General features: G+C 37.3%; 1 protein-coding gene and 1 non-coding gene across 2 annotated transcripts in view; both read right to left on the bottom strand.

Annotated features, from left to right (window-relative positions):
• Window positions 1-24073, bottom strand: part of STPG2 (sperm tail PG-rich repeat containing 2) — a 154503-nt gene that overhangs the window by 32197 nt on the left and 98233 nt on the right. The window lies entirely within an intron of this gene.
• On the bottom strand, window positions 17055-17238 carry LOC136307017 (U2 spliceosomal RNA). Its single transcript, XR_010725743.1, has one exon. It is a non-coding gene; the product is annotated as a U2 spliceosomal RNA (small nuclear RNA).

Below are 24073 nucleotides of genomic sequence, written 5' to 3'. Positions count from 1 at the left end.
ATAACAGTTTAATGGAAAATGGTGCACTGAAGATCACTCATTCTCATACTCAAGGACAACACTGAATCAGCCCCAATTATTGTTGTTGTTTTTTTCATTTTAAAGAAAAAAATTAAAATCTGAATTTTCATATGAAATCCTACAAATTACAAATGTTAGCAACTAATTCAATTTTTTATATTTATGAACTGGCCATAATCTACTTGCAGATTCAATACAGCCCAGTGGCCACCAGATTTCACTCTCTGCTTTTCACCTTAATATATCTTAGTCTAAATATAAACATATTAAGAATATACCTCCAGATCTTACCAAATCAAAGTCCAAAAAAGGTGGGAGTAAATGAATTGAAATTTCATATGCCTCATTGTAGTATCAAGATAAAATTACAATGTTCATAATTACAGGTGGTAAGCAGGGACTTAATCTTTATACATACTGATAGTTCTGAAATTAGGATTGCCAAAATCTGAAGTAACCTGCAAATTGCTATGTAAGAAAGAGACCAATCACAGGGGGTCCTCAGGTTATGACAGTCTCAACATACAACAATTAGAGTTTTACAAAACTCCCATAAAAACTAAAAAAAAATTGAGACGTGAGTGTTTCAGCTTACACTGTGAAATTCATATGTAATGGCCTATGTGGGAGAACTAGTTTGGTTGTGTGCAGCAGAAGAACAAGCAGTAACGCAGTGTATGAGTGAGGGAGTTGGTGTCCCTCAGCAGGCCTACCTATGCCATTTTGGACTGTTAAAAGCACAAGTGTTCCATTTGTGTAGCTTTGTTTGGTGACTTTTTGGCCCTATCATGGCTCCTAAACAGAAGCCAGAGGGGGAAGACAAGATGGCACTGGAGTAGGCCGACATACCAACATCCACCTCCCAGAACCAAAGTGGATTAAAAAATAATTTTAAGCCCTGGCCGGTTGGCTCAGCGGTAGAGCGTCGGCCTAGCGTGCGGAGGACCCGGGTTCGATTCCTGGCCAGGGCACACAGGAGAAGCTCCCATTTGCTTCTCCACCCCTCCGCCACGCTTTCCTCTCTGTCTCTCTCTTCCCCTCCCGCAGCCAAGGCTCCATTGGAGCAGAGATGGCCCGGGCGCTGGGGATGGCTCTGTGGCCTCTGCCTCAGGCGCTAGAGTGGCTCTGGTCGCAACATGGCGACGCCCAGGATGGGCAGAGCATCGCCCCCTGGTGGGCAGAGCGTCGCCCCTGGTGGGCGTGCCGGGTGGATCCCGGTCGGGCGCATGCGGGAGTCTGTCTGACTGTCCCTCCCTGTTTCCAGCTTCAGAAAAATGAAAAAAAAAATAATAATAATTTTAAGAACTATCATCTGGAAAAACCAACTTTGGACTAAACTAAGAGGACTCTTCAACCAAGGAACACTGAAGAAGCCACACCGAGACTGGTAGGAAAAGCGGAAATGCAGAGAGGGCTGCCCAGCTCCCTGGAGTGAACGGCAGCTGGGAGAGACTCACGTGGCAGGAAGCGAGTTTAGCAGAGAGGAGAGGGTCCTGAGTCCCAGGAACAAAGCCCCAGCCTGAAGCCCAAGAGCCTAGAAGAGGCGTAAGGACAGTATTTAGCTGGAAACAAGACAGAATACTGTTTGTGAGAAAGAGACAGATTTCTCAGACCCAGGATTCTTCTTAAAGGGACCGCATAGAACACCTCTCTCACAACCACTCACTCAGGGCTCCGGGGGATGGGGAGAGAAGAGAAGACTGGAGTAGCAGGAAGAGAGTGTAATCTAGGAGGCACAGGGAGAAACACTTTGAGAGACAGCCACCCTAACCCCTGGGATGAGTCACTCCCCAAATCTGCAGTGAATATTTCCCCTGGAAACAGCAATACCAGCAAAGAGAAGCAGGATACCAGCCAAACAAGCTCTCCTGCAGCACTCAGAGCAGAGTCGCTTAGAAGGAGGGAGCTTTCAGGACTACAGTAGTGAGTGTTAGGGTCTGGGCTGCAGTGCCCCCACCCATACGGCTGAGGGCTCGCCTGAGGGTGGGCAGTGGTGGGAGGCAGAAGCACGGTTCTGTCAGCAAGAGCGGAAGCCGGCTGGCCACCACCGGGCCCAGGTGTGAGCTCAGTCTTGCTTGGCTGGGGAGGAAGGGGCATGCAAAAGCGGTTAAGCCCAGCTGTGGGCAACCTGTAATCCAGCCTACAGGGGAAGGGTGGGAATCCCGGAAGGGGTGGAGACCAGCCCTTGAGCAAGAGTGCAGGAGTACAACCTTGCCCCGCCCACAGAACCAAGGCTTGTGGCCTGAATTGGGAGCTGGCTCCTCCCACGGGGGTGGAGCCAAAAACTCATAACAGGCAGAGTCCTGCTACTGAGTGTGGGCACGCAGTGCCACCTGGCCTGTGAAGCCAAGGCTTGCAGCTGTCCCACACTGGGCTCCTCCTGCAAGGGCGGGGCGAAAGCCCAGAAACAGGCAGAGACCCACAGCTGAACAAAGGTGCTCACCACTGCCCTCAGGGCCAAAAATAACACCACCCATGGGGGCAGGGCAAAGTCCCAAGGCCACCAAGGCTTGTATACCCGAGCACATGATCACAGCCACTCCCATGAAGGAGAGGCGGAAACCACAGCAACAGCCCCAGTGGGCAGGCACCGGCAATGCTCATACCCAAACCTCTTAGGCAGCAACAGCAGAGGGGGTGGCGAGCCTGCAGACAGACCATACCTAGGAAACAGAGGCCACACTCAGTGGACTCCAGTGGCCAAAACGTTCCTTTACACAGAGAAAATGAGAAGGCAGAGAAATGCAACACAAATGAATCAAGAGAAATCCCCAGAAAAGGACCTGAATGAATCAGATATAACCAAATTACCAGATGCAGAGTTTAAAATAATGATTGTTAGGATGCTTAAAGATATTGAAGCAACAATAGATGGTCATTACAAACACCTAAATAAAGAGATAGCAAATATAAAAAAAGACATTTAAATAATAAAAAAGAATCAGTCAGAAATTACAAATACAATATCAGAAATGAAGAACACAATAGAAGGAATTAAAAGCAGGATGGATGAAGCTGAGAATTGAATCAGCGAGTTAGAGGACAAGATAAATAAAGGCATGGTAGCAGAGCAGAAAAAAGAAAAGAGACTCAAAAAGTATGAGGAAACTCTAAGAGAGCTCTGTGACAACATGAAGAGAAATAACATCCGCATCATAGGGGTTCCTGAAGAAGAAGAGAAAGAACAACAGAGACTTTATTCAAGCATATCATAGCTGAAAACTTCCCTCAATTAAGGCAGGAAAACATCTCACATGTTCAAGAAGCACAGAGAACTCCATTAAAGAGAAACCCAAAGAAATCAACACCAAGACCATCATAATTAAAATACCAAAGCTAAGTGATAAAGAGAAAATATTAAAAGCTGCTAGAGAAAAAAGACTATCACCTACAAAGGAGCCCCCATAAGGATGACTTCTGACTTCTCAACAGAAACACTTGAGGTCAGAAGGGAATGGCAAGAAATATTCAAAGTAACTCAGAACAAGAGCTTACAAGCAAGACTACTTTATCCAGCAAGGATATCATTTAAAATTGAAGGAGAAATAAAAAGCTTTCCAGACCAAAAAAAAAACTCAAGGAATTCACTACAACCAAACCAAGGCTACAAGAAATGCTTAGGGGCCTGTTATAAACAGATAAAAGGGGGAAAAGAATATAGCAAAAGAGGAATACAGTTTTAAAGAATAAAATGGCAATAAACAATTACATATCAATAATAACCTTAAATGTAAATGGATTACATGAACTGATCAAAAGACATAGGATAGCTGCATGGATAAGAAAACAGGACCCATACATATGCTGTCTATCAAAGACACCTTAAAACAAAGGATGCACATAGACTGAAGACAAAAGGATGGAAAGAATATTTCATGCAAATGGAAATGAAAAAAAAGCTGGGGTAGTAATACAGACAAAATGAACATTAAAACAAAGACTATAGTTAGAGATAAAGAAGATCACTACATAATGATAAAGGGAGCAATCCAACAGGAAGATATAACCGTTATACAGAAATATCTACACACCTAATATAGAAGCACTTAAATATATAAAGCGGACTTTGATGGATTTAAAGGGCAAGATCAACAGCAATACTATAATAGTAAAGGATTTCAATACCCCACTAACATCACTAGATAGATCCTCAAGAAAGAAAATTAACAAAGAAACTGCAGACTTAAAGGACATACTAGATCAACTCGATTTAATAGATATCTAGAGAACCTTTCACCCTAAAACAGCAGAATATACATTCTTTTCAAGTGCTCATGGTACATTCTCTAAAATAGACCATATGTTAGGGCACAAAAGCGGTCTCAACAAATTTAAGAAGATTGAAATCATATCAAGCACTTTCTCTGATCACAGTGGCATGAAACTAGAAATCAACCACACGAGAAAAACTGAAAAGTACTCAAATACTTGGAAACTAAATAGCATGTTATTAAATAATGAATGAGTAAACAATGAGATCAAAAAGGAAATTAAAAAATTCCTAGAAATGAACACTAATGAACATACATCAACTCAAAATTTATGGGACACAGCAAAAGCAGTCCTGAGAGGGAAATTCATAGCATTACAGGAATACCTCAAGAAGCTAGAAAAAGCTCAAATAAACAACTTGACCCTACATCTAAAAGAACTAGAAAAAGAACAGCAAGTAAAGCCCAAATGTATTAGAAGGAAGGAAATAATAAAGATCAGAGCAGAAATAAATGACATAGAGGCTAAAGAAACAATACAGAGGATCAATAAAACCAGGAGCTGGTTCTTTGAAAAGGTAAACAAGATAGATGAACCTTTAACCAGACTCACCAAGAAAAAAAGAGAGAGGACTCAAATAAATAAAATTAGAAACGAGAGTGGAGAAATAACAACTGACACAACAGAAATACAAAATATTGTAAGAAAATACTATGAAGAACTGTATGCCAAAAAACTAGACAACCTAGATGAAATGGACAAATTCCTTGAATCATATAATCTTCCAAAAATTAATCTGGAAGAATCAGAAAACCTAAGCAGACCAATTACAACAAATGAGATTGAAACAGTTATCAAAAAACTCCCAACAAAGAAAAGTCTTGGGCCTGATGGCTTCACAAGTGAATTCTACCAAATATTCAAAGAAGAACTAACTCCTATCCTTCTCAAGTTATTTCAAAAAATTCAAGAGGAAGGAAGACTTCCAAGCTCCTTTTATGAGGCGAGTATAATTCTGATTTTCCAAAACCAGGCAAAGACAACACAAAAAAGAAAATTATAGGCCAATATCCCTGATGAATTTAGATGCTAAATTCCTCAACAAAATATTAGCAAACCGGATCCAGCAATATATGAAAAAAATCATATACCATGATCAAGTGGGATTTATTCTTGGGAGGCAAGGTTGGTACAATATTTGTAAATCAATCAATGTGATTCATCACATAAACAAGAGGAAGGAATAAAACCACATAATAATTTCAATAGATGCAGAGAAAGCATTTGATAAAATCCAGCACCCATTCATGATCAAAACTCTCAGCAAAGTGGGGATATAGAGAACATACCTAACATAAAAAAGGCCATCTATGACAAACCCACAGCCAACATCATACTCAATGGGCAAAAATTAAAAGCAATCCCCTTAAGATCAGGAACAAGGCAGGGGTACCCCCTTTCACCACTCTTATTCAACATAGTTCTGGAAGACCTAGCCACAGCAATCAGAAAAGAAAAAGAAATAAAAGGCATCCAAATTGGAAAAGAAGAAGAAAAACTATCATTATTGGCAGATGATATGATATTGTATACAGAAAACCCTAAAGTAGCAGTCATAAAACTACTAGACCTGATAAATGAATTCAGCAAGGTGGCAGGATATAAAATTAATACTCAGAAATCAGAGCCATTTTTATACACTAACAATGAACTGTCAGAAAGAGAAATTAAGGAATCAATCCCCTTTACCATTGCAAGCAAAAAAATAAAGTACCTAGAAATAAATTTAACCATGGAGATTAAAGACTTGTACTTGGAAAATTATAAAACATTGATAAAAGAAATCAGGGAAGTTACAGACAAGTGGAAGCATACACTGTGCTCATGGTTAGGAAGAATAAACATCATTAAAATGTCTATATTACCCAAAGCAATTTATAAATTCAATACAATACTGATTAAAATACCAATGACTTACTTCAAAGATATAGAACACATATTCCAAAAATTTATATGGAACCAAAAGAGAACACAAATAGCCTCAGCAATCTTGAAAAGGAAGAATAAAGTGGGAGGCATCACACTTCCGGATATCAAGTTATACTACAAGACCTTTGTACTCAAAACAGCCTGGTACTGGCATAAGAACAGGCATATAGATCAATGGAACAGAAGTGAGAAACCAGAAATAAAACCACACTTTTATGGACAATTGATATTTGACAAAGGAGGTAGAGCATACATTGGAGTAAAGACAGCCTCTTCAAAAAATGATGTTGGGAAAATTGGACAGCTACCTGCAAAAAAATGAAACTAGACCACCAACTTACACTATTCACAAAAATAAACTCAAAATAGATAAAGGACTTAAATGTAAGCTGTAAAACCATAAGCATCTTAGAAGAAAACATAGGCAGTAAGCTCTCTGACATCTGTCGCAGCAATATATTTGCTGATTTGTCTCCACGGGCAAGTGAAATAAAAGACAGGATAAACAAATGGGACTTTATCAAACTAAAAAGCTTCTGCACAGCTAAAGACAATAAGAACAGAATAAAAAGACACTACACAATGGGAGAACATATTTAACAATGCATCTGATAAGGGGTTAATAACCAAAATTTATAAAAAACTTGTAAAACTTAATACCAGGAAGACAAACAATCCAATCCAAAAATGGGCAAAAGAAAGGAATAGACACTTCTCCAAAGAGGACATACAGATGGCCAATAAGTATATGAAAAAATGCTCAACATCACTAATCATTAGAGAAATGCAAATTAAAACCACAATGAGATATCACCTCACACTAGTCAGAATGGCGCTCCTCAACAAAACAACACAGAATAAGTGCTGGCGAGGATGTGCAGAAAAGGGAACCCTCCTGCACTGCTGGTGGGAATGCAGACTGGTGCAGCCACTGTGGAAAACAGTATGAAGATTCCTCAAGAAATTAAAAATCGAACTGCCTTTTGACCTAGCTATACCACTGTTAGGAATATACCCCAAGAACACCATAGCACTATTTTTAAAAGAAGAAATTCACCCCCATGTTTATGGCAGCATTGTTCACAATAGCAAAGATCTGGAAACAGCCCAAGTGTCCATCAGAGGACGAGTGGATTAAAAAGCGTTGGTACATATATGCTATGGAATACTACTTAGCAATAAGAAATTATGACATCGGATCATTTACAACAACATGGATGGACCTTGATAACATTATACTGAGTGAAATAAGTAAATCAGAAAAAACTAAGAACTATATGATTCCATACATAGGTGGGACATAAAAATGAGACTCAAAGTCATGGACAGAGTGTGGAGGTTACAGGGTGGGGGAGATGTGAGGGAGGAGGTTGGGGGAGGGGAGGGGCAAAAAGAAAACCAGTTAGAAGGTGACAGAAGACAATTGGACTTTGGGTGATGGGAATGCAGCATAATCAAATGTCAAAATAACCTACAGATGTTTTCTCTGAACATATGTACCCTGATTTATCAATGTCACCCAATTAAAATTACTCAAAAAAAAAAAAACCCCAAGAATTTTTCTCACGGCTAATTCAGGCAGTTAGAAGAATAGTATTTATATAAGGATGCTAATTCTGCTTCTCAGGCCACATCCTGCAAAAGGAGCCTCAAGAAAATTGGTGATTTGGCTCCTCTGATTTTGCCAATTGGATTTAAAAAAAATAGGTCAGGAACACCCCGAAATGGAACTAACAATATATGGGCATAACTTTAAAGGACTTTTAGATACTGAAACTGATGTATCTGTTATTGCTAAGCTACATTGGCCTCCTTCCTGGCCCACTCATGCAGCAGCCACAGAATTACAAGGTATAGGGCAGAGTAAATCCCCTCAACAAAGTTCTAGTTTTTTACATTGGGCAGATTAAGAAGATCATTCTGGATTTTTAAGCCTTATGTGCTCCCTGGATGGCCAGTTAATTTGTGGGGTAGAGATGTTTTGAAAAATACGGGAGCATTGCTTGTCAGTCCTAATAATTTAGCTAGTACTCAGATGCTTGATCGGGGATTTTTGCCTACTAAGGGACTAGGGAAAGAACGGCGAGGAATTCTCACCCCTTTAGAAGTGGCACCCAATACTAGAAGGTGTGGATTAGGATATCAAAATTTAGCATAGGGGCCTTGGTAGCTCCTGCTACCCCAATAATGCATTGTGCAGACCCAATTACTTGGAAATCAGATAATCCTGTATGGGTAGACCAATGGTCCCTTTCTCAGGAGAAACTTAGGGCAGCTGCTCAACTGGTACAAGAGCAGCTACAGCTTGGGCACATTGAGCCATCTAATAGCCCATGGAATACACTTCCATATTTTGATCTTGTCGCCTTCTTGATTATCAAGGGGCATAGGCGACCCTTAGAGCTTATACATTTTGAGCCTCAAAATTTTTGTTGTTCTTTTTTTCAAAGGATCAACAACAGCTCTGGGAAACTTCCACTAAATGGCAAATCACTTTTGCAATCAATGGACAACTTTATACTGAAACAGTCAACTTAAAATCAACTCAAAGACTAGAATTATATGCCATTATCATGGCTTTCAGCATTTGCCATATTCCTCATTTAATCTATATACAGACAGCAAATATTTACTTATGGTGTTTCCACTATAAAGACTGCTGTCTTAGGAACAACTGCGGATGAACTATTTCAGCAGTTCCGCCTTCTTCAAAGACTTGTATGTCAACATAGAGCTCCATGTTTTACAGGATGTGCTCGAGCTCACTCCATGCTCCCTGGAGCTTTAGCACAAGGGAATGCCCTTGTTGATCAAGCTACCCAAAAGAAAATTATTTGGAGCAACCATGACAGATCGAGCAATTCAATCTCATACTATTCATCACCAGAATGCTGCAGCCCTGTGTAAACCGTTTCAACTTTCTCAGGAAGCAGCACGGCAGATTGGGAAATCTTGTCCAAGGGGTCCTATACTATAATCTGTCCCTTCATTTGGAGTTAACCCTCATGGACTCCTACCAGGACAACTTTGGCAAATGGAGGTTACTCATATACCTTCATTTGGCAAACAGTCCTATGTCCACGTTACAGTGGATACCTATTCTGGATTTATAGTAACCTCTGTCAGAACAGGAGAGGCTGCTAAGCATGTTATAGCTCATTGTGCATTTTTCTATTATTGGATTTCCTAAACTGGTTAAACTGACAATGCTCCTGCATATGTAGCAAAAGCATTTACTGTATTTTGTCAAACCTTTCGAATTATGTGTATTTCTTACAATCTTTAAAGTCAAGGTATTATTAAAGTGTACCCAGCAAATATTTTAAGGTCAATTTAAAAAAATTTAAAAGGGGAGAGTCATATCCTGGAACTCCTATGGGTCTACCATATCATGCATTTTACTTAAAATTTTTAAAATTTCTTTTGAATGCTGATGACGAGGAGATGCCAAATCTTTTTCTCCTGCAAACTTCTATCTTCTTTTATTTGATCCAGCTAATAACACTGTTTTTGTCTTTTTCCAAATAGCTACAGATATACGGTTTATATAGGCAGATGGGGATCCTCAAACCCCTCAGCGAGATCTTCTGAGCATGGCTTTTAAGGTACCAAGAGGCAGAAAAAGCCCAATAGAGATCAGGGGAACTACCAGCTTTTAGGATATGTCCTTAATGGCTCCAACGCCCCAAAGGGGTCTCATAGGATTCCATCTGGGTCCTGCTTCAATAGTGAATAGGAAGATTACTGAGCTAAAGCCTGCCAGACTTACATGCCTTTGCTGTGAGGAAAAAGGGACACTGGAAGGTAGGCTTCCCCCTCATTCCTCTAAGGGAGGGTTCAGTCTCTTCCAGCCCTGCTCCAGCCACCTATGACCTAACCTTGCCCAGAAAGCTGGGGTTTGCCACTGAAGGCTGAAGGTGCCCAGGGCCATTGGCCCCATCTACGACACTGTGGACGAGCCTAGGGTATTTCTTCCAAGAAGCAGGTAAACTGATCTCACTTGCACAAGGGCCACTTAACTATGTCTTGCCTGAATAGTAAGGTTTTTTATTCTTCCCTCAAAGATCTCTGTTGTGGGTGTTGATAGTCCTATTTTCTGCTGCTTTGTTTAATATATAGTGTTTCTTTTATTCCTCCTACCTCAATGCCTCACTCATATTTCAGGCAGGGACCTACTCCTAATTTAGAGCTCTCTTTCTCCCTTTTGCCAACTTCTATTATGAATCTGCCTTTGCCACCCAGCTTAGTGTATCCCAAGGTTCTCTTTACCACATCACAGTCACAGAGCTCCAGGGAAAAGCAACCTGGTCTCATCTCTTCAGGCAGAGGAGAATAGAAGCTCCATCTCCACACATGCTGCAGATGGCTTTTCCAGTCTACCTGAATCATTACCAGCTAGAAGCAGCGGTCAATGGGACTTGGAAGTGAGCTTCAATGTATAGAATTGTGACAATTCCAGTGCCATTGGACTTTTCCTGGATGTGGACTTTTCCTGGACTCCTGCTCCTTGTGACAGCTCCTAACAGACTGAACTGGGGTTGGGTTGCATTTGCAGGGATTTGGAATGGTGTTGATGCCAACTTGAACTTGGTGAACATGTTAAGGACACTACTCTTTTATGGATTCTTGCTGTATTGGCCAAGAGTTTGCTTAAAGGCTTTAATCGCTGTAAAAAAAAAAAATGGAAGACCAGATAAAGAAGATGTGGCACATATATACTATGGTATACTACTCAGCCATAAGAAATGATGACATCGGATCATTTACAACAAAATGGGGGGATCTTGATAACATTATATGGAGTGAAATAAGTAAATCAGAAAAAAACAAAAAAAACCAACAAAACAAAACAGAAGCAGAGTCTTCAGATGGCAATACTTCAAGGAAGAGGAAAGTCATCAGATAGATGTCACAGAGCTACCGGCATCACATGGAGAGGAGCTGTCTGCTGAGGATCTCATTCAGCAGGAGAAGTAGCTGATTGAAGAGGAAGAGATAGAAACCCCAGAACCCAAGAGATTTGCTACCAAGGGTTTGGCAGAAGATATTTCTATTGTAAAGGATGGGTTGGCAAAATTTCAGGCTGAGGTCCCCAGTGATAACAGATTCAGTAAGGTCTACAGAGTTGTTATGGATGCCTTGCAATGCTACAGGCAGATTTTGGAAGAGAAGTCATCAACCTTCCACACTAGCCTGGACCAATTCTTTAAGAAGGTAGAGAGGACTGCAATAGATCCAGTACCCTATACATCAGCTGCTTCTTGAGATGATAATTACAAGTGGTACAGGTAAATAATTACTGTAGTACAGGTAGAATCATCTCCAGCGTCTCCTGCATGTTCCTTAGGCAATCCTGATTCACCTGACCCAGTATCTCCATCACCTTCTGCAGGTTCTCCTGCCTCTCCAGCCTCCTCCTCCCAATAGGTCACTCTCTCCCACCTTGCAATGCCCCTTCCAGTGTGGAATAAAGGTAAGAAATTTTTTTTACTTATTTCTTGTTATTTTTTCTGTTACTACAGTATAGAGTACGGTACAGTATATTTATGTCCTTTTCCTTTTTCTGTGGCTTAGTTGTGTTTTTATGTTTTAGATTATGGTTTTACAACTGTGTTATGATAGATAAGAAGTGACTTGGGCTAGGGTGTGTTTTGACTTAACCAAAATTCAAGTTACATCACTGTTGTAAAATGGAACTGTGTCATAACTCAAGGATTCCCTGTACTCATATTTAACTAGATTATTGTGCAGTGTCAGACTACTAAACATCTCATTGTTATAAGAAAGACAATCTATCTTCTTGTTATATTCACAAATTAGAGAACACAGTAAGTTAGAATTTTTTCATACTTGTCTGAGAAGTGTATGGGATGTGTTGGTAGCAATCAGAAAATCAAATGTGAAAATAGGCTCAGTAGGACAGATTTATAGACACCCTTGAGCAGATAATGTTGTGAATCAAGGCATCAAGTAGTCAAAGTACCATATTAAGAACTTTCTCTGGGCCCTAGCAAGTTGACTCAGTGGTAGAGTGTTGGCCCAGCATGTGGATGTTCCGGGTTCAATTCCCAGTCAGGGCACACAGGAGAAGTGCCCATCTCCCCTTTTGCTTTTCTCTCTTTCCTCCTCCTTCTCCTATAGCCATAGCTTGACTGGAGTGAGTTGACCCCGGGAGCTGAGGATGGCTCCATGGCCTTGGCCTCAGGCATTAAGAGCTTGGATACTGAGCAATGGAGCAATGACTCAGAGGGCAGAGCATCACCCCCTAGTGGGCTTGCCAGGTGGATCCTGGTTGGGGCACGTGTGAAAGTCTGTCTCTCTGCCTCCCCTCCCTTCACTGGATATATATTTTAAAAAAGAAAAAAAAACGTTCTCTGACTCTGTGCAGTGGAAATTCAAATATGAATTTCATATGGATGAAAGTCCAAGAAAATGATGGGGAAATTCTGATTCCTTACATCGAAGATACTTATGATTACCTAAGCACATTGAAACAAGGCATTTAATACTCAGAATAAAGGAAATTCCTGTCTATAGCTTCAAGAGTAGTTTTTCTTCAACTCTGGCACCTAAACACTCCTTAGTGGGTAATCTGTGTGCATAAAGATAATCAATTTTAGGTAATTTTTAAACAATATATATCTTATTTTCATGATAAAAAATAATATTTTATAAATTAGCAATAAAATACATTTTATTTCAATGAGAAGGATAATATTGTTTGCAGTCTTCCATCAAGGTACTTTTATGAAAGTCAGTAGTAGATAGCTTAATTTATAATTTAGGTTATTTTTGCAATTGATTTCTCATGCTACCTTCTATTAATTAGAAATTTCAAATTCACAGTTGTAGGTCATTGTAAATGGCACCAAGTTTAATGGCTACCAGATAGGTCTGGATATTCATATTAAACACAAATGGCCCAGAAATTGTAGAGAGATGGCTCACTGAAGACTACTTTCAGCACTCTAATAGATGATAAGTTCTAACATTTTATTGCCCAAATTCTGGAAGGTTGTGTTTCACCTTGGAAAACAACAGTAAGTTTATTTCTGATCCCTCTTGTTTTTAGTCCTAGAAGTTATTTCTTCATGCTCTGTTGCAACATTTGAATGTGGTTATATATTAGCTAAATAATACATCATTAGTTTCTTTCTCCATAGACTAAAAAAGACATTGAACTGGAAAAAGTCCAAATATCTGTCTTAAGCTATCTGTATGGCAGTTCATTTGTCTTAAAATCATGAGAATATACCTCAACATTAAAAAGTAGAGTATTTTGGCTTAGAAATAAATTCAGACCACTCAAGATACTAAGATATCCCATTTGAAGAAAACTACATGAAATCATAATGCTCTTTACTGGCATTAAATGTATGTTTTATTTCAATAGACCATATGAAAAACATCCCCTTATCAACATTTTTACTTCAGTGTGAAAGAACAGTTGTATCCATTTCTCATGTCTTCGTTATCTATACATAAAAACACTAATATACACTGACAATTTAAATATATTCATACTTTTCACTTTTTTTCAAATTCAACCTAAAATTAGAAAGCATACTATTGATTATCAATTGTTTTCTCTAAACAAAGAAGAGTGTAATTGCTACTAAGATGAAATCTCTTTTACTTACATAGCACTTTTCTCTGCTGTGAATATGGTTGGTGCTATGCATTGCTGATCCCAATGAAAGTTTTCAAGTCTAAATGTTCCATAATATTAAATCAAAGATGCAGACACACCATTTCTCCTTTTGCTTGTTCTTTTTTTAATTGATTTGAGAGAGAGAAATAGGAAGGGAAAGAGAGAGGGAGGAGGGAGATAAGAAGCATTGACTCATAGTTGCTTCACTAAGCCAGCAACCTTGGGACCATGTCGATGATCCCACGCTCAAGCTGGCAACCCTGTGCTCAAGTTGGCAACCCTGCGGTAAAGCCTACAAGTCCATGCTCCAGCTGGCACCCTCTGGGTTTCGAACCAGGGACCTCAGCATTCTGGATCAATGCTCTAGCCACTGCATCACCACTGTCTGGCTAAAGATAAATATAACTGAATGTTGCCAAGTTCTTTTCCACATATATATGTAGCACTCATAAGCAAGGGTCAATTCATACTCTGCAAATCAGTAGTTTAACACGAGTATAAACCAAAATATCATATATTTCAACAGATAGTAGTACATGTTTATAGATGCTCATGTAAACAATATGCTACTGATATTATATGACATTTTATTTTATCATTTAATGAAGGAATTTCACTTTTACTGTCCTTTCTCTCAGCAGAATTACTGTCACTGACTTTTCAGGTAGAAATGCATTTGTCCACGAACACCAATAAACATAACATTGCCTTTAAAAATAGTTTTATTCGTCTTATAAAGCAAGAGGTCCAGAAATAGGTTATGGAAGCACTGATTCAGTGGCTCAATAACATCAGTATCCAATTGTTTGAGAGTCTCTTGAACATTTTCTCATTTTGCTACAAAACAGTCATAAAATGACTACCGCAATTACTCCATCTACATTCCAGAAAGTATAAGAACAAAAAGAAAAGACCAAAGGGTAAGGAAGAGATGTCCTTTAATATTAGGGGGTTATTTTAAAAATTAGTTTTTAAATAAAAATATTCAGTTGGACTTCAACTGAATTTAAGGATTCATTAATATAGTGGGCAGGCAATGACTACTGGAATTTTATGCCAGCAGGGTTATGTTTCCACACCTTTTCCCACTTCTAAAGGCTGTCCACATCCCGTGGCTTATGGCATCACATCAGTCCCAACCTCTGCTTCCATCATCACATTACCTTCGCTCCCTGTGCTTCTGTTGTTACATTGCCTTCTCTGACTGACATTCCTCTGTCCCTCTTATAAACCACCTTATGATTACCATGGGGACATCTGAATAACCCAGGGTGATATCTCTACAGTTGTCCTTCACGATATTGCAGTTCACATTTCGCGATCCCATTGTATTGCAGATGTTTAAATGATATATATCTAATTTTGTATTGTGGATTTTTTGCTATATAGCAGGATTTTGTGGCATATAGATATTTTATGTATTTATTATTTTAATTATTTTTATGGTAAAATAAGCATTTTCTAGCCTAAAAAATTGAAAACAATATAAAGTACATAAAATATTAATTAAAACATATTAAAAGAATATTAAATCATCTTCATCATTCAAGTTGTATATTCACTGGTGAGTACTCATATAAAATTTTATATGTTATTAAATTAAGTAGGTTTAAGAGTATAGAAAATGTTTAAAAGCATAGGAAGTATTTATAATGTGGGAAAGGTTAATAACAGTGTGGGAAAGGTTTATAAGACTGCGGGGAGGGTTTATAAAGCCTTAAAATATATATAAATAATAAAATAAATATAAGGTCGCTACTTTGCAGATTTTCACCTATTGCTGGGGGTTATAGAATGCAATAGATGAAGGAGCAATGTATATCTAAATCCTTAACTTAATTCATCTATAAAATCTCTTTTACCATGTTATTTAACATATTCAAAGATTCTGGGGATTAGGGTGTAAACATCTTTGGGGTACATTACTGTTTCTAGCACAGTCAGCCCTCTGATCCTCAAAGATTCACATCCTTCCTGCATTCAAAATGCATTCACTTCATCCCAACATTTTCAAAACTCTCAGTTCATTATAGCAGCAAGCATGAGATCTCATCAGAATCTAATCAACTCAAAATTCCCAAACTTCATCATTTAATCAGGTATAAATAAGACCCTGAATATGCTCCATCTAGGGCAATATTTCTCTCCATCCATGGACCTTTGACACTAGAAAATGAGTTATCTCCCAAAATGCAATAAAGGGACAATCATAGGACACTAACCATAGGCACTTCCATTCAAAAGGGGAGAAAACAGAAGAAAAAATAAGTCAGCCATCTTAAGCAATTTCAAAATCCTGGTAGGCAAACTCCATAAAGTCTCAAGGCCTGAGAATAATCCCATGTGGCTCACAACTTTACCCATGGGGGCCGAGGCTCTGCCCTCCAAGTCCACCTTTCTTTTTCAAGAAGGTTAGCAAATGCTTCCAGCTCAGTAGTTTTATCAGCTTACTTCCTACTTACATAAAATTCTCTGTGCCAGGCTGGCATAGTTTCTGTTGATATAAAATTCTCATGAACCTATGGGTCTTCCATGTCTTGTGTGGAATTCACTTCACACTAAATGCTCTTCCACAGGTCTTTCTGAGGTTATCCCATCACTAATTTTGGGTTCTGCTGAGATGACTGCAGGGATCCATCAGTCACACACCTACTCTCTTCAAAGAGCCCTCTGCGTGACTAACTACTTGAGTCCTCCCAAGGCACTAGCAAAAGTTTGTTCAGCCACAACCTTGACTTTCTCTCCAGAGCACATTTTCCATGTCTTTTTCATTATGCATAATCAGGGCTAAATATTTTCCAAATCATCAAGTCCTGGTTCATTTAACTTAATAGGTCTTACCTCAATTTATCTTTTCCTGCTCACATTTTACTATAAGCAGCAAGAAGAAACCTAAGTGTACCTTCAACACTTTGCTTATGAATCTCTTCATCAAAATATCCAAGAACATCCCTTACACATAATGTGTAGGAAAAAATTAAGCTTGACTTTCAGCCACTACACAATATAAGGGTTTTCTTTCTTAGTTTCCAATAACATGTTCCACACTTTCTTCTGATTCCTCATTAGCAGTTCATCTAATGTCCATATTTCAACTAATAGTCTGTGATGATGTAAGTATTCCCTAAAATGATACATGATTTTTCTACTATGATCCTCACTTTCTTCTGAGCCTACATCAGAAGATTCTTTACAATTCAGATTTCTACTAACGTTCTGTTCAACACAATCTAAGCTCTTTCTACCATGCTTCTCAAAATTCTTCCAGCCTCTTCCTATTGCCCAATTCCAAAGCCACTTCCATATTTTTAAACTGATAAGAATAGATACTATATCTGATCTTAGCCAAAAGGCTGAGAAGCAATGCCACTTCCATATTTTTAGGTAATTGTTACCGCAGCATCCCACTTTCAGGTTCCAAACTCTATATTCATTTTCTTTCTATTGCTGCTTTAACAAATATGACAAACTTAGTAGTTAAAATACACACATTTATAATTTTACAATCTGGAGGTCAAAAGTCCTAAAATCAAGGTGTTGGCAGGTCTGTGTTCCTTCTGGAGTCTTTAGAATAAATTTTTTTTCCTTGCCTTTCCAGTTTTTAGAGGTAGCTTACATTCCTTGCGTCATTGACCTGTATTATTCCAATCTTTGCTTCTGTTATTACATTGCCTTCTCTGACTCTGACTGTCCTGTCTCCCTCTCATAAGGGCTCTTGTGATCACATTGGGATGCCCAGATCATTCAGGATAATCTCCCCACATCAAGATAATTATATCTGCAAAAGTCACCATGGAAGGTAATATAGTCATAGGAATCTAAATTACTAGAAGTATAAAGACAAATTATAAAGCATCATTAATAATACACTTTTATTCACCTCTCTTCCTCGAAGTGATGAAACACTATTTGACAGAACCTATGGTACAGCTAAGCCAAACTAGAATACAGTCTTAAGAACACAGAAATGACCAATAAATATATGGGGAAAAATGCTGAACTTCACTAGCTATAAGGGAAGTGCAAATCAAAACCACAGTGAGATACCACCTCATACCTGTTAGAATGACTGTTATCAACAAAACAAGAAATAACAAGTGTTGAAGAGGTTGTGGAGAAAAAGGAACCCTCAGTCATTGCTGGTGGGAATGTAAACTGATATAACCACTATGGAAAACAATATGGAGGTCGCTCAAAAAGTTAAGACTAGAAAGAAAATTAAGACTAGAACTATACCATATGACCTAGCAATACTTCTTCTGAGTATCTGGTGAAGAAAAATAAAAACATTTATTCATAAAGATATATGTACCCTTATGTTCATTGCAGCATTATTCACTGTAGGCAAGACATGTAAACAATCTAAATGTCCTTCAATGGATGATTATATTTTAAAAGGTGGTACATTTATATAATGGAATACTGTTCATCCATAAGGAAAGGTAAAATACTTCCATTTGCAACAACCTAGATGGGTCTTGAGAGTATCATGCTAAGTGAAATAAGTTAGACAGAAAAAGACAAGAACCATATGATTTCACGCATATGTGGAATATAAAACAGAAAGCAGCAAACAAACTCACAGATGAAGATTACCAGAGGGGAAAAAGGGAGGAGAGGAAGATGAAGAGGGAAAAGGGGGTCAAATATATGGTGATGGAAAGAGACTAGACTTTGGGTGGAAAGTCACGGGGAGTGGGGAGATGAGGAACAAATATATACCCCATATTGGTGGGGTATAAAACTGAGACTCATGGATACAGATAAAATTAAAGTGGTTACCAAAGTAAAGGGGTGGGAAGAGGAAAGTAAAGAGGAACAAATATACAATGATGGAAAATGATTAGACTTTGGGTGATGGGCACAACACAATCAACAGTTCAAATGCTATAAAGATGTTCACCTGAAACCTATGCACCCTATTGACTCAGATGCTATTTTAAAAATGCATGACCCAATAAATAAAATTTAAAAAAAGAAAAAGAATCAACCTGGCTTCTCTATGGGGCAAAGGAGGAAGCCTCCTACACTAAGTAGGCCATTGCAAGCTGCTGAGGCAAAAAATAGCAGTGATTTGATTGAGAGTGATAGTGGTAAATAAAGTGAGAAGAGCTCAAGTCAGCATGTTTAAAGATATGCCAAAATTAGATATTAAATTACAAGTGAAAATGTTTATGTTAAATTAAAAACATCATGTATTATATAATTTTACTTCTGTAAAAGTAATAAAAAATATGCACACAATAAAAGGACATATACCAAGGTGATAACATTTTTAAGAATGCATGAGTCTAACGAGCATCCCACATTAAGAACTGCACTGTGGAATGTTCAGAGCAAGGGGGCGAAGGAGCAACTCGCAGGACTGGAAAGAATAAAGCAATATATTACAGTGTGGCCCTGTTTTTCTTGGCTTCTTTTTTTAACCCACAAGATAAAAGAAGATAAAATAGGTACAAAATGTTTTAGAATAAAATAAATCTGAGCCAGAATATCAGGCCCATCATTTACTAGCTGTAAAACCTTGGCCAAACTTGTTTCCTCAGCTTTAAAATAAGGATAACACTAAAAGGAACCAGGGCTCCATTAAGAAATGGCTGATTGCATGTCTTATAAGAATGATCTTGGAACATTTTATGTTATACCAGAAAGCAAGAAAGGGATCAAGCACTACTAGGTTTAAATAAAAAGGATCTAAGTCAAATTAGGCTCCCAGTTGCCAAGAATAAAAGATGTTGAGCAGTACTAAGAACCACGGGGAGTGGGGAGATGAGGAACAAATATATACCCCATATTGGTGGGGTATAAAACTGAGACTCATGGATACAGATAAAATTAAAGTGGTTACCAAAGTAAAGGGGTGGGAAGAGGAAAGTAAAGAGGAACAAATATACAATGATGGAAAATGATTAGACTTTGGGTGATGGGCACAACACAATCAACAGTTCAAATGCTATAAAGATGTTCACCTGAAACCTATGCACTCTATTGATCAATGCCACCCCATTAAATTTAATTTCTAAATAAAAAAAAGAATACTAATTGAAACACTTGAATTCTAAGTCTTTGAATTCATATGATATTTTTAAAAGATCATTGGTCATCATTCATTTTCTCTGCTGCCATCTTGGATCTCAACATTATTCCTTTCTAAAAATTGGATATTCTATTCTAAAATAACTGTTACAATGTATATATTATACATCAACCGAAAACCTGTAACAAATTTTTATATAGTAACTAAATCCCTATAAAATGCCTGTATATTTAACAAATTATGTTTAAGATGTAAAATGTTAAAACATAGCTTCCTGATAATCCAACAACTCACAGAGCTATTAACAAACAGTGGCTTTGCTTGTTTTCATGCTATGATGCCTTTCTTAGTCCAGTGACACTGATGATGAACATTTTTTTGTAAATAATTTAGTGTACTTTACAAAGCATCTACAGGTGAATTTTATATTCTGCCAAAATTGCATTTTAGAATGTGCCAAAAGACTATTCCTGCACATCATTTTGTGAAAATTTTGTATTGGATTTAAAGGATATAAATTCTATGACATTACTGCATTCATATATAAGAGACAGTCTCTACAAACCAATAGCTCATTCAAAATAGATTCTTCTCACTATATCTGAACAAAAGACTGTGAGGTTATTAAGTGCAAGAGCGATCTTGTCACTGTTAGGAAAACCCCATCTGTGAACAAAACAAGTATAGAAGAAGTTCTCAAAAGCAAAAGAGAGAAACCAGGTCCTGGTGACATCAGTCAAGCCTGAAATAATACCTGAGCCAGACCCAATCTAAAATGTACCAATAAATTCCCTTTCTATTTAAGACTGATTTTGGTTTACTGTCACCCAAAACACTTGCCAAAAAAAGAATATATACCTATAAGGAGCATGCAAAGTAAACAAATACATACTTGAATAATTCCATTCAACAATATAGATAAGTCAGACTCCCTAACTCCAATCTTTCATTTCACTGAGATACTCTGCCTAAATAACTGCCCCAATATCAAAGCCGTTTTTGCTCTTTAATCAATAAGACAATAGTTTAAATACAGATGCACTCAGAAGACCACTATTAGTTATGATGTTGCCTTAGACTATTACATCTTATGTTTAAGATATATATTTTATAGCTGCAACTTTATCAGGATAAGTGAATTTGCAAGTATATGTATCTATGTTTTAATTTGAATATCTATATGCAGTTTATAGTAAAGTACTATATTATAATGTGTGTTGTGAGTAGAGAGAAGTTGATACATCCTTAATTCTCCGTAATGTTCTTTAAAGGATTATACTATGATTTAAATATAACTCAACAATTTGAAGCCTCAGAGTCTTCAGCTACTTAGAAGTAAAACATATAGATCTATCAAAGATAAAGGAAGTTTGTTTTATAGATCAAAAATAAATTGCTATAATATCAAACATATCACTTATATAAATATTTAAATGACTTTAGTGACTAAAACTTTTTTAATTATACACATTTGGTGGAAAATGTAATCCAATCTGGCTCTCACAAAAGACAGATTGAATCTGGATATATAGTATATCTTAATGCAGAAGTTATTTGTGCCTGACCAGGTGGTGGCGCAGTGGATAGAGCATCAAACTGGGACGCAAAGGACCCAGGTTCGAAACCCCGAATTTACCAGCTTGAGTACGAACTCATCTGGCTTGAGCCCAAGGTCACTGGCTTGAGCAAGGGGTCACTCAGTCTGCTGTAGGCCCTCCCCTCCCCCCGTCAAGGCACATAGTAGAAAGCAATCAATGAACAACTAAGGTGCTGCAACAAAGAATTAATGCTTCTCATCTCTCTCCCTTCCTGCCTACTTGTCTGTCCCTATCTGTCCCTCTCTCTGTCTCAGTCAAACACACACACACAAAGAAGTTATTTGTCAAATTGAAAGAGAAAGTCACATTTTAATATTCATTCCATTTGGAATGTCCCATTTCTTTACCCATATCTAACAAGAAAATATATTTTCATTTGTAGCAACACTGATAAAAGACAGAAGGAAATGTCAGCAAATACATCCCCTTTCTACCAGACCAACTATTAATGTTACCATTCATGAGTCAGGAAAATGTAATATCCATAAATCATCTTCACTATTAAGTGAGTAACATATACTCAAATTGCCTACTTCATTCTCTCTACCTATAACTTTACAAGTGACTGCTTTATTTATTCACAAGGTTATTATATCTGACAATTTCACTTATGAGTTTTTTTATTAAAGGCAAAATATTAAAAACATGAAAAAATACATTTTTTAAAAAAGAATTTATCATTTATGTATGTCAGAAGGCTCAAGATTCACACATAGCCTCATCAATTTCAGCAAAACATTTTTAATACGTTTCCTTCTTAGGGATCTAAACAATCAGTACAGTTCACTGAGTCAAACATTCTCCTCATATGAAAACACTTATACAATAGGAGATTAAACTACTTATTTGGTTATCACATAGAGAGGTTTTTCTTTTTTTTCAGAAAGCAGTCTGAATTGTATCTCAGACAAGAGCTTGATAAAAGTCTGAATTCCACAATGTAAACACTAAAGAATTTAATTTGACCTGATGTAAACTCACAGAAGAATTATTGATATAGATCCAATAATATTCAATCTTAAAGAAAATTTCAAACCAATGAGCCAACCACAATAATTTAGCTATTAAAAATAAATAACTAAATAATTTAACATTTTGAAGTAGAATTGCTTATTATTCTACATATAGAATTAAAGTAATTTAATGTCTTAATCATCTTTCAGCCAATAATATCAAAAAGATTCAGTGGCTTTATGGAGTTTGAAAAGCAAGAAAGGAGGATAATGGCAATTTATTAAAAAGTTCAAGATCCTGATTATCTATTATTTGTATTATATAAATATTATTTAGGTTTAAAGTTAGAAGAGGGATAGGCCTAATACATTTTTTAAAGGTTTCCAACAATTAGCACTGAAACAAAAGAGTTTCTAACAAACTTGTATCTTTTGACTTTTTTGGGGAGTGGGGAGTTAAAGCCTAAATGATTATATTTATTATACATAATATTAAGACAAATATATTTTATTGGGTATTATAGAAAAGAATCCTTCTGTTCCTAAGACTATAATATACTTTTTTCTTCATCAACATTGAACAACCTATCTTCTATTTATTATTGAAGTTAGAAGAAAAAAGCAGATTAAATTTTCACTTCTCTGGAAATATTTTTTTCTGATGATGAGCTCTAAAAAACCTAGATTGTCTAACCCTAATGTTAATCCCACAATAAGGTGTTGATTTTACAAAGTAATTCATAATCTTTTGTTTATTTCCTTATCTGTATGGACGTCAAGAAACCTCCAGGCTGTGCTCCTTTGACTATACTCTGCCCCTCGCAGCCACAGGGACTCTGATGTTCCTTCTGCCTAGAAATGTACTTTTCTTTCCTCTTCCTTTAACTTATGTTCTCCTTCAGATCTCACCTCAAACCTTACTGGTGAAGGAGAGTCTTCTTCCTATCTCCATGAGGTGAGAGTCTACATGTACTTTTGTTAACCATGTGTCTCGAGAGGTTAGCAGAGAGCCTGGTATATCATAGATTAAATACATGTTGAGTAAATTATTAAATAAAACACAGATATTTGAAAATAGCCATTAATCTGAATAGTTCCTGAGTTTAATGGTAATATTAAAAAATATTAAAATTAACCAAGGTCAAGAAAATTATCTATTTTTCCTTTGAACATGTATTATGGGTTTTCTGGATTCAGACCCAACCAAGTTCCAAAAATTGTGTGTGGGAGTGTAAGTACAGGGACAACCTCTACATGCTACTGCATTCAGAATATAAACAGTCAAATAAACATTTGCAAGTAAAAGAATCTACAACCATTGTATAAAACACACCCAGTTTTTAGACCCCAAATTTTTCGGACTAAAGTGCATCTTATATATGGGGAAATATGTACGATGATTCTTACAGAAATAACAGATATGTGAACTATTCTGCCATGATAAGTAGATCTAGGAAAACCATTGCTTTAAATAATTGAACTTTTAAACTTTAAGTATTTTTAGCTATTGAGTAGTCCCATATTTCCCCATGTATAAGATGATACCATGTATAAGATGCACCTTAATTTTGGGGCCCAAAATTTGAAAAGAAAATGTGTTACATAAAGTTAT

This window comes from Saccopteryx bilineata, chromosome 5 (assembly GCF_036850765.1).
Source record: "Saccopteryx bilineata isolate mSacBil1 chromosome 5, mSacBil1_pri_phased_curated, whole genome shotgun sequence".
In the NCBI taxonomy this organism is placed as follows: Eukaryota; Metazoa; Chordata; class Mammalia; order Chiroptera; family Emballonuridae; genus Saccopteryx; species Saccopteryx bilineata.
This window is presented reverse-complemented; position numbering and strand designations above follow the sequence as displayed.